Source organism: Callithrix jacchus, chromosome 18, assembly GCF_049354715.1.
Source record: "Callithrix jacchus isolate 240 chromosome 18, calJac240_pri, whole genome shotgun sequence".
Taxonomy (NCBI): domain Eukaryota; kingdom Metazoa; phylum Chordata; class Mammalia; order Primates; family Cebidae; genus Callithrix; species Callithrix jacchus.
This window is the reverse complement of record NC_133519.1, coordinates 4,718,862-4,738,319: the sequence shown is the minus strand read 5'-3', so window position 1 is coordinate 4,738,319 and position 19,458 is coordinate 4,718,862. Positions and strand designations below refer to the sequence as shown.

The 19,458-nt window shown below is 45.0% G+C and overlaps 2 long non-coding RNA genes across 8 annotated transcripts in view; one reads left to right on the top strand and one right to left on the bottom strand.

Annotated features, from left to right (window-relative positions):
* The window catches only part of LOC144580132 (uncharacterized), a 50,577-nt gene extending 45,761 nt beyond the window's left edge, over positions 1-4,816 (bottom strand). Inside the window, exon 1 of the long non-coding RNA XR_013529141.1 lies at positions 4,674-4,816. This is a non-coding gene — a long non-coding RNA (uncharacterized LOC144580132). The remainder of the gene's footprint in view (positions 1-4,673) is intronic.
* A 210-nt stretch (positions 4,817-5,026) lies between these two features.
* The window catches only part of LOC144580131 (uncharacterized), a 160,931-nt gene continuing 146,499 nt past the window's right edge, over positions 5,027-19,458 (top strand). For 4 of the 7 annotated variants that reach the window (XR_013529131.1, XR_013529130.1, XR_013529132.1 and 1 more), the window contains exon 1: positions 5,027-5,192. This is a non-coding gene — a long non-coding RNA (uncharacterized LOC144580131). Of the gene's footprint in view, positions 5,193-13,265; positions 13,320-19,458 lie in introns of all 7 variants that reach the window. The other 3 variants (XR_013529133.1, XR_013529136.1, XR_013529135.1) reach the window with 2 other exon arrangements.

The window sequence follows — 19,458 nt, the reverse complement described above, 5'->3', positions numbered from 1 at the left end:
GGCTTATATCCAGGTTACTTCCAGGCACCTGTCATCACTTTGTCTAAAATAAACCCTCTAAAATTCTATTTTATGCTTTATTTTCTTTCTTTGGGTTAACAAATGTATAAAGCATTAGCACTTGGGGATAAAACTAAAAATAACATTGCCCACATCAAAAAATTAAATTAAAACAACTCAAATCCTAAATGGGTTAAACAGTAAGCCAAGGGAGTGAGCTAAGGCCTAAACAGAAACATATGTGCAACAGACTGAGGCAAAGAAACAACAACAAAAACCTCTTCAGCATAATATTAATGAAATGTTAAAGATAACATTAAGTTACTGAAAACTCAAAAAAGGTAAAAGCAAGCAAATCCCTGCTTATGATAAATAGTTAAGCAACAAAAAAATGTGAGAACTGTGGTCACAGTCACCTTTGGGTGCAGAAGGTAGATGAGATCAGGAAAACACCAGAACTGCAGCAGCCCTGTTTATTCCCCTAGTGATTCTATAAAAGGTTACATTCTTATTTAAACTCAAAACAATCAATTTATTCCAAGGATTATCTTTGCTTTTTCACGTATCACACAATCCACGCAGATTTTCAACCAATGAAATAAAAATCTTCCACTCTAATCATAAAATAAAATGTTTAAATACTTGGACACATTGGAATTATATGGCACCAAGATTTTATTTTTGTAAAAAAGGAAATGTGAATACAAGAGCTCAGGGAAGCAGCCTCTTGTATTCACATTTCAGAAGAAACCACAGAATAGGTTAAACATGTTTCCGAGCTTGACGTCCATTCTCGCTGTGAAGGCAGCCCAGGGCGGCTCACTCCTAGATGCTGAGTGGCGAAAAACTGAGCGGCTGGGAAATGAAATGCTGGGAGCTCCACACTCCCTACCTTCCCCTTCTCACAGCGTGAAAATGCTCTCTCCTTCAGGATATTAGTTCTAAGCAGCGACATAACTCATCTGGAGTCAGTTTAATGTGCTAACCTTTGATGTTTTTTTTCTGAAAATACTTCTGGCAGCAAATGAGTGGAGCTTGCTGAACAAAAACCAATTTTCCAACAATCTGCCCAGCAGTTCAATTCTATTATCACCCAGAGTTAGCACAGACCACACAAGTTCAGAGCTCAGTCCCACAAACTGCCCCAACTACAGATGTTAGTCTGGGGGACCACCTATACTTCTGAGCAACTATCTTTAAATCAGGGGCTCCTGTAACCCCTCCAGTCCAGTAACTTGTTAGAACTACACACAGTACTTACTTAGTAAAACATTTTACTTGTTTGCCAGCTGATTATGAAGGACACAACTCAGGAACAGCAAGATGAAAGAGACGCATAAACCAAGGGAGAGTGGTGGAGGAAGATGGGACAAGTAAGTGACCCTGGTAGAAAGGCGTAAAGGAAATCCCCCATCATTTGTGTTCAGAAAGAGCAACTTACTGAAAAACACACCCTTCCCATTATGATGCAGATGATGCTCCCTTATTTACCTATGACAAAACCAGACACAGACACTGCAAATTGTTTTTTTGCCTTATGAACAATTAGCTGAACAGTTTTTTCTTCATTGGTCAGAAGAAAACACTTATTAATCAAACTTTGCTTAAGTTTCTCTCCTTATCTCAGGATCCTGGACTCTGACTCACCTTAGCCTGAATCAAAATACAACCCCTCTTTCTAGAACAGGCTGACTTCAGGGCAACATATTCTGATTTCAAAGCTGATATTGCCACCCTCCATCCTGGCCTCTCCCTCCCATCTTCTTTTTAATCTTGTTTGCTTCTCTCTAGGGGAAAAAAAAAACGCTTTTCTACCCAAACTTTGTGATGCTGCCAGATCTCATACTTGGTTCTTTTTTCCTACTGTAATACTCCCTTAGAATAGTTACTTCTTTCTAGCCTTAACTTAAAATTATTTTATTTGGCATTATCTAGAAATAGCCCAGGACAATGACGATTACACCCTGAGAAAAGGCATCACACTCACTACCTCCATCCTAAATCTCACCAGTTTCCCCATGGATCCCAATTTTTCCAGGACTCTGCATAAAAAGCTCCTTCCATGATTGACATAAACATATTGAAATCCTTGCAGTAAAGACTTCCTGGGAAAAATGAATTTGGTTTTCAATGACCACCTTTTGCAGAATTAGGATGGATGTTTGCTTGGATTCTCTAACCTCATGTCTCTGCTTTCAAGTCAAAAATATTCACTTGGTTGTAATGAAAAAAATACTGCTTGCAATGGTGGCTCACACCTGTAATCCCAACACCTTGGGAAGCCAAGGTCAAGAGATTGAGACCACCCTGGTCAACACGTTGAAACCCCATCTCTACTAAAAATACAAAGAGTAGCTGGGCTTGTTGGCACCTGCCTGTAGTCCCAGCTACTTGGGAGGCTGAGGCAGGAGAATCACTCAAACCCAAGAGGTGGAGATTGCAGTGAGCTAGGATTGCACCACTGCACTCCAGTCTGGTGACAGAGCGAGACTCCATCTCAAAAAAAAAAAAAAAACCTAGTAATAAGTAAATCCAGCAAAAGTACTCAAACTCAGTATTTGTTACAGAAGGGCAAGAAATTGTAATGCACTTATATTTTATACCTCAACAAAAAAACAAAAGTACTTATCTTTTTCCAGGCAATAAACATATCATTTAATTATTATTTTTATAACAAATCATATAGTAAACAATTAATATGTGAAACTTCTAGCAGTTGTCAAGTTTCATTCCAAATTTAGCATTAAACTGAAACCCAGATAACAGAACTGAGGTACCCACTGTCAAAAATTCTCTACCCTTGCACAAAAAACTGATGCTTTCAAAAACGTTTGTAATTCATGTGTTAATTTATTTTTTTTTCAGAAATGTATTTATTTGTCCTCAGCCATAATGAGAAACATTTTTTCTATTTTTTTTCTCAGATAGCATTTCCAAAGCTAAGCCCTTGGGATTCTGTTTGAAATCACGCTAAAATAGAACAGACCTCAGAATCTGTCCACATTCTTTCTGCAAAATAAAAATGGTAAATAATTTTTTTTTTTTGAAACAGAGTTCTATTCTGTCACCCGGGCTGGAGTGTAGTGGTGCTATCTTGACTCATAGCAAACTCCTACTCCCGGGTTCAAGCAATTCTCTTGCCTCAGCCTCCAGAGTAGCTGGAATTTCAGGTGCAGGCCACCACATCTGGCTAATTTTTTTGTATTTTTAGTAGAGATGGGTTTTGGCCATGTTGGCCAGGCTGGTCTTGAATTCCTAACCTCAGGTGATCTGCCCTCCTTGGCCTCCCAAAGTGCTGGGGTTACAGGTGTGAGAAACCTGTGACTGGCTAAAAATTTTTAACCAATGGAATATAAAAGGAGATATTTTCTCTGAAATCTATCCCTTTCCTTCCTCTTAGCAAACATTTGTGTCTTTTGTCTTTCAAGCTCTAATGATAAACTACATTATACAGTTAATAAAATCTGTAGTAAGTATAAAATATATTTAAGGTGACAAACACAAGGAGAGGTGGTACTGACCAGGACACAGGCATATTGGACTTGTGTGTCAATCATTTGATAGATTCTCCCACCCCCATCCTGCTAAGGTAATTAATCACCTCCCTCAGAAGCCACTGTCCTTACTCCCTGTGCCTGATGAGTATTTTGCTTTGCAAGTTCACACACTACCTCATTAGGGTGGGTTTTCCTTGCACTTTGGGATAGTTATTCCTTCACAAGCTTGAGAGAAACCAGAGGATAAGATCCAGCCCAGGCAACATAGCAAAGTCTGTCTCTACAAGAAATACAAAACTTAGCTGGGAGTGGTGGTGCACGCCTGTAGTCCCACCTACTTGGGATGGGAAACGATCCCAAGGTGAAACGATCACCTAGGCCCGGGAGTTGGGGGCTGTAGTGAACCTTGAAAGTGCCACTGCACTCCTGCGTGGGCGGCAGAGTGAGACATCATCTCAAAATAATATCAGTGATTTAATTTTTAAGAAAAGAAAGAGGGCCGGGAGCGGTAGCTCACGCCTGTAATCCCAGCACTTTGGGAGGCCGAGGCGGGTGGATCACGAGGTCAAGAGATAGAGACCATCCTGGTCAACATGGTGAGACCCCGTCTCTACTAAAATTACAAAAAATTAGCTGGGCATGTGGCGCGTGCCTGTAATCCCAGCTACTCAGGAGGCTGAGGCAGGAGAATTGCCTGAACCCAGGAGGCGGAGGTTGCGGTGAGCCGAGATCGTGCCATTGCACTCCAGCCTGGGTAAGAAGAGCAAAACTCCGTCTCAAATAAATAATGAGGAGAAGGAAGGAACTGGGGGCGCCCGGGCCCACTACTTTTTTCAAGAAAAAACTCCGGACCCCAAGTGGGGATTCCTTCCCCTTATTCCCTCCAATCATGCCCGCACAATCTGAAGGAGACTCGAGGTTGCGCACAGAGACGCCCACAAAGGGCTCTAGGCTGGGGAGCAATTCACGCTCATGGACGGGGCAAGACGCTAGGGATCTGGCTGCTGGCTGAGTCCCTAATCTGCGATGGAGGGAACGGAGGGCCGAGCTGTGCCGGAGCAATCCTGGGTCTGCAAACTCGAGCTGACCACGAAGACCAGATCCCACCGCAGCCGGTTCCCGCAGGATTCAAACAGCCTCTTCCCCGTTTTGCGGACTCCAACCCCTCGCACTCACCATTTTCCAGCCTCTGGATGTTTCGGCGTCCTCCTTAGGGATCTCCCAGTACTCGCAGGTCACAGGATAACGGGGGCTGTTGTAGACTCACCTAGGAGCTCTTGGAGCAGAGGACACGAAACAATGGAGACAGGAACTGAACCCAGAGCCTGGTCGCTAGGAGACAAAGACCCGTCCAGCTTGTAGAGGCCGCCTCTTCCCCTCTGGCTGCGCTTCTGATTGGACAGTTTTTACACACCACTGATTGGCTAGAGCTCCATTCCCCACCCCTTCAGGCCCTGAGTGACAGGAGATGTAACCAGACCCTGGGCTGAATGAGGTGAGAGTGGCAGGTTTTTGGCTGCAGTGTTTTCAGACGGAGATTCCTTCCAGTCATTGGACCTGGCCTGGCTGAGGGACATTTGCATTTAACTTGGCGCTACCGGGAGCTCGCCTTCTACTACCACGCGCGGCTGGATGACCGCCCAACAGTGCGCCCGCGCTTGCAGGAAGGCTGGTGCTGCTCGTCAGCGACCCCAGGTAGTATGGGCTGGAGGAGGTAGAGCCATGACGGAGGGGACCCGGGTACTGGCCGAACGAATAGGTGGGGGTAGAAGACACTTTGAGAAGGTATTTCTCCCTCCTCCTGGAAGCCTAGACGTCACTCCAGGGTCTGGGGTCCCAGGTGGACGGTGGAACACTGGCCTGACTGGCTGATGCACACTGCCTCGGACATTCCTGCTGGAGCCCCAGCCCCTGACACTGACCTAGGACATTGAAGCTTCTGCCTAGCCTTTCAGGAGGGAGCATTGAGCCTTCCAGCTCTACTGTGTGACTTTGAGGCTGTCACTCCCCTCTTGGGGCACCGGTGACCAGTCTTCAGTGGGAAGCACTACGCCATCTTGGAAGGCTCCCGTGGGCAACCAGAAGGTATCACATACAGAGGGGCACAGAGGGGACGGGAGAGAAGCTCTTGGGCACCTTTTCTTTGCCCAGGATATTCTTCCAGCCACACCTTTGTCCAACCCATGCCCCCTCCGTGGTGCACTTTTCAGTCTCTTCTCGGCAGCTCCGATCCACTTAGAATTGCAGCCTCTTTCAGGAAGTCTTCTCGAACTTCCTCCTTCCCAGCCTGAGAGCACCTAGCCCTCTTTGAGGCCCCCACAAGCCCTTTGTGCAGTGAGCAGCCCTGACTGGGGATGCAACCTTTACTGCCCAAACTCTCAAATGACTAAGGGTGGCAATATGGTCATCCCAGCGCCTTCTCAGCTCTCCAACTGTGCCCCATCTTCACCTCCAAATACCTTCTCAGGAGGGACTCGTGCCCACCCCTTGGGCGGCTTCCTGCTTCCCCTTACATCCAGATGCCTCGCCGCCTGCATAGGGTCTTGAGGCATTGAGGGAGGCGGTCTAAAGGGCTCTGGCTAAGCAGCTGCAGATCTGGGAGTGGGGAACTGGGCTAAGGCGTGGGAAGTCATCGTGGGCATTGCAGGGGGGTGTGTTATAGAAATTTCAGGTAGAGACTTAAAGGGCAGTATGTCGGGCCTCTGTCTCACCTCTGAACTGCAGCCATGTCACCTCGGGTCCATTTTGTAAACCCTGGGGAGGGTCTTTTGGGAGGGGGCGGGGGTTATGGAGGTCCTCGAGGGCCTTGTTCAGACCCCAAGCACCCCAGATGCACAGGCACTGGAGCCTGAGAAGAAATAATGTTTTAATTAAGAGTCTGTTGGCCAGAGGGCCCGGGGCATGGACAGGTGAATACTGAATTTCCACCACGGGGACAGCCATGCCCAAATAATGCACTTGCTTATCTCCTAGTCAGCACCAGGTCTGCCAGGCTCCCTCTGGCCTTCCCTCAGAGCATCTGCTGAACTGCAGAAATCTACCTTCCAACTTCCACTTGGTTGAGGGGAGGGAGAGATGGAGGGGAAGACAGAGAGGGACCCCCCCCACTTCACTCCTGCAGGCAGACCTGCTGGAGCTGCTATGCAGCATGACTTGAGTCTCGCCTTCCCCAAGGTGTGCCTGAAAGGGAGTCTTTCTGTTCCCACCTCCTTCCTATAGGTGCCTAGCCCAGGACCGTGTCCCCAAACACCCCACTGTGGGCCCAAGGGACTCCTCCTAGAGCAGAGTCTTCTAGCCCCTATTCTTCAATAGGTAAACTGAGGCCCAAGGAGGTTGTCAGGGACACAGAGCAGGGATAGGCAGCCCAAATCCCTGCAAATGGGTAGCTTGGGCCTCTGCCAACAGCAGGGTCACACGCTTATGTCTTGAGTCTGGGTCCCCTCCACCACATTCCCCTGTGAATATTTGAGGACCTGCCTCTGCCAGGGTTCGGCAAGAAAATGGGGAATTTTATAATCACCCAAATTCCATTCCTTGGCCTCTTCTCCATGCTAGCACCTGTGCACATCTTTGGGGAGCCCTGTCTCACTCAAAATTGGTAGTTTTGCTGCTCAGAGGCCGGGATTACAGACAGCTCTTTTCACAAATAGCTTTTGGCTTGCCACAAGCTAGTGCCACAGCAGCCTCTGAACTGATGGGTCCTAGCCCATGCGGGAGCTGGTAGAGGAATGGGCAAGGTTTCAGGCTTCTCAACTCTAGGTGAAGGTGAGAGAAAGCATTTTCAGGGCGATTTGACACTTAACAAACAGTAGGCAAATCGCATCCATACTCCTTCCTCTCTTTCTACTCCATCTCTTCTTCCTTCCTCCTTTCCTTTCCCCATTTCTTTCCCTCTCACTCCCTATCTTCTATTTTTTTCTCTTTTTTCCTTCATATCATTTGTTGAAGGCCTCCCTGGCCTGAGATGAACATAAGCAGAAAAAGTAGCTTCCAGCAGCCCATTCTTCAGACTGGGAGACTCAGGCCCAGGCCTGTAGTCCCACAGCCACACCGTGAAAGCATCCCCAACAGAGTGTCATTGTGCACCAAACAGCATGGTCCCTGTGACCCAAAGAGGAGAGATGACAGTCGTTGAAGTAGTCAGAGATGCTTTGAGGAGGCTCCAGGCCTGACAGGCTTGACAGGGCCAAGTGGAACTATTGTATTTCTTGGCCTTGAATGACAGGCAGCTCATCTTGTATCTGGAGAAGGCTCACACTGATGCTTCCTGCTCTTCCAATCTGTCTCTCTCCTGCTCCTCCACCCACACATCCCTGCATTCTGGCCACAGTCCCTCCACTTGGTGTGCATGTCCCACCTTCTCTGTTTGACAAGCTCCTGTTCATCCTTCAAAGCCCTGGCTTCAATGCCCTCTTCTTTGTGCAGCCATTTCTGATCTTTCAAAAAGAATCTACATCCCTTGGGGCTCCTGCTGCTTCCAGCCTCACCTCTGGCTCACCCAGGGTCCACCAAACTGGGAGGTCTATGTCTTCTTCTATCAGTCAGAGTCATTACTACCTTTGGGGCCCCAGGATCACCCAACTTGGGACTAGATACACAGATTTTTTTGAGAGTGTACTGAATAAAAGACTAAGTGTTTGAAAACAAAATGAGAAAAATTAAAAATTAAAAATAAATAAAAGTAAAAAGGAAGCAATCTTCTAAGGCAGCAGTATTCACTATAAATAAAACATGAGTCACGCATGTCATTTAAAATTTTCTAGGCTGGGCACAGGTAGAAAGTAAATAGTTCCTCTTCAAAGATTTCCTTCTTATTAAAGAATATATAATAAATCTTATAAACAGTAGTTTCCTTTAAAGACTAGCTTCCTTCAAAGCCTTCTTGCATTTTGCTAACAACTCCTTGTTAAGCCCTATCCCGTGTAGCTGTTAGATATAAGGGAATAAGTGCACTCTTTGTCCTTGTACCTTAACCAGGATACTTGTGCTGGACATACTAACTCTCAGCCTGTGCCCCTTCCTTATTTGGAAATGTTATTACTTTTCTGAATCCTTTTGCAAGTAACTTTCTCTTTTCCTTTGATTCTCTGTTGCCTTTACCTATTTACAAAAGTTTTATGTTGTTAGCCAATTGGGTTTATCTTAGACTGTGAGGTCCAGCTCCAACCAATGGAGGTAGGACAGAGCAGTAAGACCCCAATGTGTAAGGGATAAATATTCCTGCCTTTCTTTGTTCAGTGTGCTCTCATGGCAAGATTGCTGACAAACAGCACCCTTTCTGCAGAAAGTAAAATTGCCTTGGTGATAAAACTTTTTGTCTGAATAATAATTTTTCTTTGTGGCACCAAGGAACAAGCACTTTGTTTCTAACAACACGGTGCTTCATGCCTGTGATTCCAGCACTTTGAGAGGTCAAGATGAGTAGATCACAAAGTCAGGCGTTCAAGACCAGCCAGGCCAACATGGTGAAACCCCATCTCTACCAAAAATACCAAAATTAGCAGGGTGTGGTGGCACACACCTGCAATCCCAGCTTCTCAGGAGACTGAGGCAGGAGTATTGTTTGAACCTGAGAGGTAGAGGTTGCAGTGGGCTGAATTCACATCACTGCACTCCAGCCTGGATGACAGAGCAAGACTCCATCTCAAAAAATAAAAATGAAAATAAAATAAAGTTTTCTAGGAGCTACATAAAACTAACAAAAGAGAAATATATAAAATTGATAGGAATAATTTATCCCAATATAACCAAAATATTATTTTAATATGTAGTCAATATAAAATTATTAGTTAAGTAATTTTGGTACTCTGTCTTCGAAATTCACACTATATTTTAAGCTTCCAGTACTTTGGTTCAGAATAACCGTATCCCAGGTACTCAGTCACTCTGGGGAGGCCTAAATACCCTGACCTTAGTAAGGTAAAGGACCTGAACCCCTTTTTTACCAGATGTGAGTAAACACCCCCTCTCTATTAGTATCTCTCTTTTAAGGCCCAAGGGTGGAAAAGGTTGTGCCCCAAGATAGAGCAGAATGCTGCCAGCAGAAAGTGTCCACAGGTGTCCACCTGCGACTTAGTGGGTACCTGTTCACTTTCTAGAAAGCAGACAGTGAACATAGAATAATGGAGCTCCAGTGAGAGAAAAACACCATGTCTTTAGATCTATTCACAGCTTTGCCCTTCACAATTTAGATGTGGAGAAAATATATTAAAGGCAAAATTCTTATTTTGTAATTTAGTTTTGACCCTAATCATCAGGCTGTGGTTGTATTTCCTCCTGTGAAGAACTTTATCCATTTAAGCACCCATTACATGCATACATGTCTGCATGTATTTCTGGATAGCTCAACAACATCTAACAAAAGATATGACTTTAACTAAGGGATAAAGAAAATTAGTACCTCTGCAGTGCCTGTTTGTCAGGTAACTTGCCATCAAACTGTCCTTGAATGACAGGAGATGCAGTCAGACACTGGGGAGAATGAGGTGAATGTGGCAGGTTTTTTTCTGTGGCCTTTCAGAATTACCACGCTTTCCTTGAATCCTGGCACTGTCTCTGTAATGGGTGTATGTGTTAATTATCTATCAACTGTACAACAAACCACCCCAAACTTACTAGTTCATGATTAAGTTGGTCCGCTATTTTGGCTTGGTTCAGCTAGACTCCATCAGGTATGTGTAGGCAGTCATTAGTTGATGAGGTGGCTCTGTTTTTGTGAGGGAGCTGGCTGTCAAGAAGACAACACACTGAGCATAATCTGGAGGCTGGGAGATGGTAAGGCCAAATGTTTGGAGAGGCAGGCAGGCATGAGGTTTAAAGAAATACTACGCCACAGTGTGTGTGTATGTGTGTGTGTGTGTTTCAGTAGAAAAATATCAGCAATGCCAGGCACAGTGGTTCATGCCTATAATCCCAGCACTTTGGGAGGCTGAGGTGGGAGGATCACCTGAGGTCTGGAGTTTGAGACCAGCCTGACCAACCTGACCAGCATGGAGAAACACCCTCTCTACTTAAAAATACAAAATTAGCCTGGCATAGTGTTGCATGCCTGTAATCCCATCTACTTGGGAGGCTGAGGCAGGAGAATCACTTGAACCTGGAAGGCAGAGGTTGCAGTGAGCCAAGATCACACCACTACACTCCAGCCTTGGCAACAAAAGCAAAACTCCTTCCCAAAAAAAAAAAGAAAGAAAAAGAAAAAGAAAAATATCTAGTCTGGACTAATAGGAAAAGTGATTTGTTTGGTCATGGGCAGGCAGTGGGTGTGGAAACAGGAGGCCCTGGTAATGGAATGTGTTGACAGCAGCTAGGCTGTTGAACAAAGGTTACAGTAAGCTGTAGAATTAGTAGGGTACCGGATTCCATGCTGGTGCATTCTGCCTCCAAGTGGCTTCATGTAGGCTCTTGAGTGAATGTGATAGGTGGGGCTTTCTTTCTTCTCCAGACTAGTCCAGGAGGTCCCCAGGAAGCCAGGCCCCTACTGCTGCTTCTGTCTGTACTGCTCCTGCTCCTTCACAGTAAAAGGCACCCTGGCTGCACTAGAGATGGGGATGAGAGACTCCAATTTCACCAAAAAAGAAAAAATATTGAGAGTGCTTATATCTGACTCTTCCTGAGAGGCATGATGGTGAGAGCAATGACGACAGCTACATGAAACTGAGTCCTCAAGAGGCCCAGAAAGTAGGTGGGGTCTCCATCTGATATGATTAGGCTGTTTCTCCACCAAAATCTCAACTTGAATTGTATCTCCCAGAATTTCCATGTGTTGTGGGAGGGACCCAGGGGGAGGTAATTGAATCATGGGGGCAGGTCTTTCCTATGCTATTATGGTGTTAGTGACTAACTCTCACAAGATCTGATGGGTTTATCAGGGGTTTCTGCTTTTGCTTCTTTCTCATTTTCTCTTGTGGAACTATAAGTCCAATTAAACCTTTTTTTTTAAATTGCCCAGTCTTGGGTTTGTCTTTATCAGCAGCATGAAAATGGATTAGTACCGGTAGAGTGGGGTGTTGCTTAAAAGATACCTGAAAATGTAGAAGTGACATTGGAACTGGGTAACAGGCCGAGGCTGGAACAGTTTGGAGGGTTCAGAAAAAGACAGGAAAATGTGGGAAACTTTAGAACTTCCTAAAGATTTGTTGAATGGCTTTGCCCAAAATGGTAATAGCAATATGGATAATAGAATCCAGGCTGAGGTGGTCTCTCAGATGGAGATGAGGAACTTGTTGGGAACTGGAGTGAAGGTGACTCTCATTATGTTTTAGCAAAGGGACTGGCATCGTTTTGCCCCTGACTTAGAGATTTGTGGAACTTTGAACTTAAGATGATTTAGGGTGTATGACAGAAGAAACTTTAAGCAGCAAAGCATTCAAGAAGTAACTTGGGTGCTGTTAAGGCATTCAGTTTTAAAAGAGAAAACATACAAATTCAGAAAATTTGCAGCCTGATGATGCAGTAGAAAAGAAAAACCCATTTTTTGTGTGTGGAAAAATTCGAGCAGGCTGCATAAATTTGCATAACTAGCAAGGAGCCTAATGTTAATCCCCAAGACCATGAATAAAATGTCTCTAGGCCATGTCAGAGGACTTCATGGCTGCTTCTTCCATCACATGACCGAGGCCCAGGAGCAAAAGTGGTTTTGTGGCCTGGGTCCAGAGTCCCTGTGTTGTGTGCAGCCTGGGGATTTGGTGCCCTGTGTCCCAGCAGCTCCAGTTATGGCTGAAAGGGGCCAATGTAAAGTTCAGGCTATGGCTTCAGGCTATGGCTTCCCAATCCTTGGCAGCTTCCATGTGGCATTGAGCCTGTGGGTGCACAGAAGTCAAAAACTGAGGTTTGGGAACCTCTGTCTAGATTTCAAAAGATGTATGGAAATGCCTGGATGACCAGGCAAAAGTTTGCCACAGGGGCAGGACCCTCATGGAGAAACTCTGCTAGGGCATTGCAGAAGGGAAAGGTGAGGTGGGAGCCCCCTCACAGAGTCCCTACTGGGGCACCGCCTAGTGGAGCTATGAGAAGAGGGCCACCATCCTCCAGACCCTAGAATGGTAGATTCACTGACAGCTTGTACCAGGCACCTGGAAATGCCACTGACAATGCCAGCCCATGAAAGCACCTGGGAGGGAGGCTGTACCCTGCAAAGGCACGGGGTGGAGCTGCCCCAGACTATGAGAACCCGCATTTTGCATCAGCATGACCTGAATATGAGACCTGGAGTCAAAGGAGACCATTTTGGAGCATAAAATTTGACTGCCTTCCTGGATTTTGGACATGCATGGGGCCTGTAACCCTTGTTTCGATCCATTATTCCCATTTGGAATGGCTGTATTTACAAGCACCTGTACCCCCGTTGTATCTAGAAAGTAACTATCTTGCTTTTGATTGTACAGGCTCATAGGCAGAAGGGACTTGCCTTGTCTCAGATGAGACTTTGGACTGTGGAATTTTGGGTTAATGATGAAATGACTTAAGACTTTGGGGGACTGTTGACAAGGTATAATTGGTTTTGAAATGTGAGGACATGAGATGTGGAGGAAGCAGGGGTGGAATGATATGCCTTGACTGTGTTGCCACCAAAATCTCAACTTAATTGTGTCTCCCAGAATTCTCACAGGTTGTGGGAGGGACCCAGGGGTAGGTAATTGAATCATGAGGGCCAGTTCCTTCTCATGCTATTCTCATGATAGTGAAGAAATCTCACAAGATCTGATGGATTTATCAGGGGTTTCCACTTTTGCTTCTTCCTTATTTCTCTTGCCACCACCATATAAGAAGAGCCGTTTGCCTCTGACCATGATTCTGAGACCTCCCCAGCCAAGTGGAACTGTAAGTCCAATTAAATCTCTTTCTTTTGTGAATTGCCCAGTCTTAGGTATGTCTCTATCAGCAGCATGAGAATGAGCTAATACACCATCAAACTCTTTAGCTGCAAAGACAGTCCCAGGGAAGCCCTGCTGCATACCCAAGGTTACATACCCAGTGAGTGTTCGAGCTGAAGTGAACCTAGAATCAGAGCTTATTGGAGGTGGTGGGAGCATTGTACCAGCTGACTCACACCAGTTATTCAGGATCAGAGTGACTGGGATGTAACTGCTTGAGGACATCATAGTCTCACTGACCTTGTACTGACCCTGGCAGGTGGGGACCTCTAAATTGGCCATTCTGGAGAAGAACACACAAAAATACCAAATGTGGCAAATGCAACAAAATGGCAGTGTCCCTGTGATGGGGTGGGACTCCAGGGAGCCAAAGGACAGAGCTCCTCTCTCCCAGCTGGGGGCCTTCCTCCCCAGCCCTTCTTTCCTGTGGCCACAGTCCCTGAAATGCCTCTATAATAGAAATCAGAGAAAATACCTGGAAGAGTTGGGCTCAGAGTGGACTTGGGAAATTCTGAAGCTAGGGATCACATACCACTGTGACATGTTAAAGTCACAGAGGTAACAAGGAGGTGCTTGGTGTCCTTGGAGGCCAGCTATGAGTGAGGAGAGAGTTGACAAGAGGCACCTGAATGTCTTTGTCTTCCAAGTAGGAAATCTGGGTGGGGGGACCAGGAGACAGGGGCTTTTAAGATTTCAGGGGCTAGGCCTTGAATTGGCACCCAAAAGTGAGTGTTCATTATCATTACCACCTCAGTGGCACAGGGTGTTGCCTCCTCCTGGGCACATTTTCCAGTGATCTGGTGATGGTAGACCCTGCCAGGAAGAATTATGTGGATGGGAATGAGCCTGGGATGGGCAGGGCTGGGTCCAGGATACTGAGGCTTGGGAAGAGGAAGCTCCAAACTGCACCCTTAGATCTCAGCACTTGGCAGATCTTCTCTCATGAGAGCCTCACAGCTATCCCTGTGAGCTGCAGCATCAGGCTCATCTCACCTATAACTCTTGAAGCCTGTGTATCAGCCACCATTTCCTGTTCCCCAAGTGATGAAGCTACAGAGCTGCCTGCTTGCAAAGCTCAGTGAGCTTTGGCCTGAGCTAGACTGACTCTCCCTCAGGTGAGAGTACCTTAGGCCTCTCCAAGGGCAGGCAGCTCCTATGTGGATAAGAGTATCTCACCCGTCATCACAGAGAGTTGGGGCAGAAGGTCCCTGAGGCTCAGTTCCCACTTCCCCCTCCTCTATACACAAGAGCCTGATGCCGGCACAAGTCCTATTTTGTGAACATCCCCTTACCTTGGTGAACCTAGCAGTAATACAGTACACAGGAAGTGGGGAGGGGACCTAGTCAGAGTCCAGGGGCCTTTCTGATGGACTTTGGCTCTTTGCCTTTAAGGGAAATATGATCAACACCCAGAAGGAGGAAGGTAAGCAGTTGGGGCAACAATGGGGGAGGGTAAGGACATAAAGGACAGAGATGCCCATGGGAGGACAGTCTGTGGCTCCATCCTGTCCATTTTAGATTTATCGAAAAGGTTTGATACACAGAGAAAGAAGAGAACCATCACAATGAAGGATGTGAGTAGGGGACTAAAATCAAGAACAAGTTCTGGGAGGAGCTTGTATCTGAATCTGAGAACGTGTTGGAACTGTGTGAGATTGTAGAAGAGGAAGAGGATCCTTGAGGGAAAAGCCCCCCAAACCAGCCCCTTCTTTTTCCCATAATATCCCTTTAACATCTTTCACTCAGGCTCTGTCAGCATCCTGTCCTTCCCTTTAGCTGCAGGAGATTAAAGTCCTCCAGGAGATGCAGCTGCTTCTGCTGGCTGCAGACAATGATCATATTCAGCAATGACACACATTTGAGTCTGCTTCCAGTTAATAGAGTGGCTGAGTAAGACTGAGAGGTGAGGGTTTAGCAGACTGGTGGAGGGGCACAGAAAATATTTATTTTGGGCCAGGTGTCAAGAGCCTATGGCCATGGCTCCCTGGTCAGTGTCAGGCCCTGCTGCACAGTGATGACTGGGGCCCAGGACTCCAGCTGGACAGGCACTGGGAGGGAAACCTGGGGTGTGGCTTCTACTAGCTGCATATCTGCCTCTTTGACCTGTAGCTACAACCTATCCTGCTAGCTGGATCTCCCATACCAGTAGGCCAGCAACACCACCCTCAAAGCCATGGTGAGCATACCTGATGGCACTTAGTGCCTGAACCAGCAGGAATGGAATGCCCCAGCTCTCAGTGGCATTTGGGCTAAGCATGGGCTCTGGGTGTCAAACAGCTACACTGGGCTTTCAGCTGACCAGTACCTACTGGGGCAGAGGACTCACTGCTATGGCAATTGAGGCCCCATTGTCATAAATTTAATGCAACCTGCCAATTTCTTTTTCTCATTCAGCTGTTTATTTATAATCATTATGTACTTCTGATCTCTGTTGGTGTGTTTATTCAAATTAATAAACATGCTATACATTTTTATCATTCTTCCTCATGATTTCTTTGTTCAACCATATGATTCCATTCATGCATGGTACTTAAGAGTAGAAACACAAATTCATAGAAACACAAGAGTGTTTCCCAGAAGCTTAAGGGAGAATAACAAGAAGCTGTTGTTTAATGAATAGAGTTTCAGTTTTAAAAAATATCAAATATTTCCTATATATAGCAATTATGGTAGCAAAACAATGAGTATATGTAATTCATCTCAATTGCACATGTAAAAATGGTTGAAATAGTTAATTTTGTGTATTTGAACATGATGTTTAAAGTTATTTTAAACATACATGTATATATCTTTCTCATATATTGAAAAAGAGTATAGCTCTGTTTTCTAGACTGGAGTGAAGGGGTACCATCATAACTCCCTGTGGCCTTGAACTCCTGGGATCAACTGATTTTTCTAACTCAGCCCTCTGAATGGGTGGGACTACAGGCATATGCCACCATGCCTAATTTTTAGACAGGTTTTACTACATTGCCCAGGCTGGTCTCAAATTTCTGGCCTTGAGTAATCATCCCACCTCAGCCCATAAAAACATTGAGATTATAGGCAGCAGCCACCATGTTCAGCCTAAATATATATATATATAATTTTTTTGAGATGGAGTTTTGCTCTCATTACCCAGGCTGGAGTGCAATGGCATGATCTCAGCTCACCACAACCTCCACCTCCCGGGAACAGGCAATTCTCCTGCCTCAGCCTCCCGAGTAGCTGGGATTACAGGCACACGCCACCTTGCCCAGCTAATTTTTTTTTATTTTTAGTAGAGACGGGGTTTCATGAACAAACTATAGCTATCTGCAGCAGCATGGATGAATATTACAAATACAATGTACAAAAGAAAGTATGTGTAAAAGTATACATACTATATAATTTTATTTATATACAATCCTAAAAGGAAACAAAAGGTTTTAGTTTTCAGTTTTGGTGGAGTAGTTTGTTGAACTAATACTCTTACAGATACTGGTAAAATCTAGATACAATATTATAGATTGTTACATAGAAACACACATCTATACTTTGGGAGGCCAAGGTGGGTGGATCACAAGGTCACGAGATCGAGACCATCCTGGTCAACATGGTGAAACCCCGTCTCTACTAAAAATACAAAAAATTGTCTGGGCATGATGGCACGTGCCTATAATCCCATCTACTCAGGAGGCTGAGGCAGGAGAATTGTCTGAACCCAGGAGGCGGAGGTTGTGGTGAGCCGAGATTGCGTCATTGCACTCCAGCTGGGTAACAAGAGCGAAACTCCATCTCAAAAAAAAAAAGGAACACACACATCTGTATATAATAAATATATGATATATATTGTTATAAAAACTGAATGAGGATTTTGGCAGTGCCCACTGTAAGGGAGACAGGTATTTAAGTTTTAACGCAGCCAAATTAACTTCCTCTTCAAAAAATAACAACACTCTTCAGAGGAATACAACAGAATTAAGATTCTCTATAAGTATTATTTATAGTTTCTATTATACAATTTTAAAATGTATGAGACATGAGAATGAATACAAGAAAATAATCCAGGCTGGGTGTGGTGGCTCACGCCTTTAATTCCAGTACTTTGGGAGGATGCAGCAGGTGGATCACCTGAGGTCAGGAGTTTGAGACCAGCCTGGCCAACATGATGAAACCCCATCTTTACTAAAATTTAAAAAATTAGCCAGGCATGGTGGCACATGCCTGTAATCTCAGATACCCAGCAGGCTGAGGTGGGAGAATAGCTAGAGCCTGGGAGGCAGAGATTGCAGTTCAATCTTAAAAAAAAAGTAAATGAAGTTTGAAGATAATAAACAGACCTTTAGCAATCTGTAGAAAAACTGCATTCCAGAAAGAGAGTAAAGAGACCAAAAAATTAAATGGGGTAAAAAAGTAAATCAACAACTAAGAGCTAAAAACTTGCAAAAAAAATTGGTCAAAACCCCAAATTGTATATCCAAACAGTCAACAAACCCCAAAAAGAAAACAAGTTTAACCATACCAAGACTGTATTGTGATTTAGGAAACTGGTGCGCAGAGCTTTTTATTGTCTTGCTGTGATTTCTAATTTTTATTATTTATAATAAGGGAAAATAGGTTATCCTTAGTTTTTATCTTGGAGAAAGTTTCACATATCAGGCCCAGAAGACTGACAGTTAATGAGGGCAGATGACTTTCTAGCCTTGTTTTAAATTTCAATTTTCTTATCTTGGAAGTAAATTTGTTTCTTCCAAGTCTTGTGGTAAAATTGATTCTCCAGAAAGATGTGTCCAGGATATTCTGTCCTGCTGCATCCTCCCTGCACAGAATTGAAGCTGTGCCTACTCCACCTTCAGAAATGTACAGTATAAATTACTTGGAGTGAATCTGAAAAACTGAAAGAAAATATGGGGCCAGGTGCAGTGGCTCATGCCTGTAATCCCAGCATTTTCAGATGCTGAATCAGGTGGATCACTTGAGGTCAGGAGTTCAAGACCAGCCTGACCAACATGGTGAAATGCCATTTCTACTGATAATATAAAAATTAGTGGGCATGTTGGTGGGCACCTGTAATCTCAGGTACTGGTGAGGCTGAGACAAGAGAATCACTTGAATCCACGAGGCAGAGGTTGCTGTGAGCTGAGATCGCACCATTGCATGCCAGCCTGGGTGACAAGAGAAAAACTGTCTCAAAAAATGTGTGTGTGTATATATATACACATACATATGAATTAGGATAATTGTTACTGTCATGCTGGACCAGCAAATTACTAGACGTAATTCCAAAGGGATATTTTTGAAGGGTTATTAAGAATTTCCAAGGAATTTTTATTAAGGGCATAAAGGCATTGTCCATCACCTCAGTACACAAACTTTCCTAATGTTTTGGGAAAGACCAAGGGTCATGATTGGACCTATTGGCCTATGTTAACACTAGAACACCAAAGTCCTGGGAAAAAGCCTGTGGGGAGTTAGAGAAGTGGTGGATGTGGCCACCAAAGTGGCTTGGAGGGTCTTTTCTCTGTGAAGCCATGTTTGCTGAGTAGATGCAGCAGGGGTCAGTCCTTGACCCTGTGAGTGTAAGGGTGGCTGAGAGAAGGAAGAATAGACCCAAGGTCAGGCAAGCAAATTTTATTAATCAGAGGAGGCAGCCTCGAGCTTACAAAACAAGGGGTTTATATGGAGTGAGAGAGGCATAAGGGAGTTTGAGGACTGAGGTAATCTATCCGCTGGCAGCAGGCACAGACATGGTTTGTCAACTTATAACAGACCTACAATACATCATTCTATCACTTTTGTTGTGGCAGTTTTTTTGAAAAAAGGAGAGAAACGAGGATTTTTTAACAGATATGTGTCAAACAGGAATTTACAAGTATGAATAACACGTTTTCTGTCCTCCCTCGAGTGGCCTGGACGGCTTTAATCAGGCTTTGCTTAATTGTAGTAAGTCTAGCAGCCTTGATGTGGCACCTAGGTAAGGGTTCAGGAATGCAGCTGCAGAGCAATCAGAGTTGGGGAAAGGGGTCAGCTTGTTCCTAACAGTGAGGTTTTCTCCTCTTTATTACAGTGGTAGGAGAGTCCTTGTGAGAGGCCTGACTTAGGTGTGGGGTATGCAGCCAGCCTGG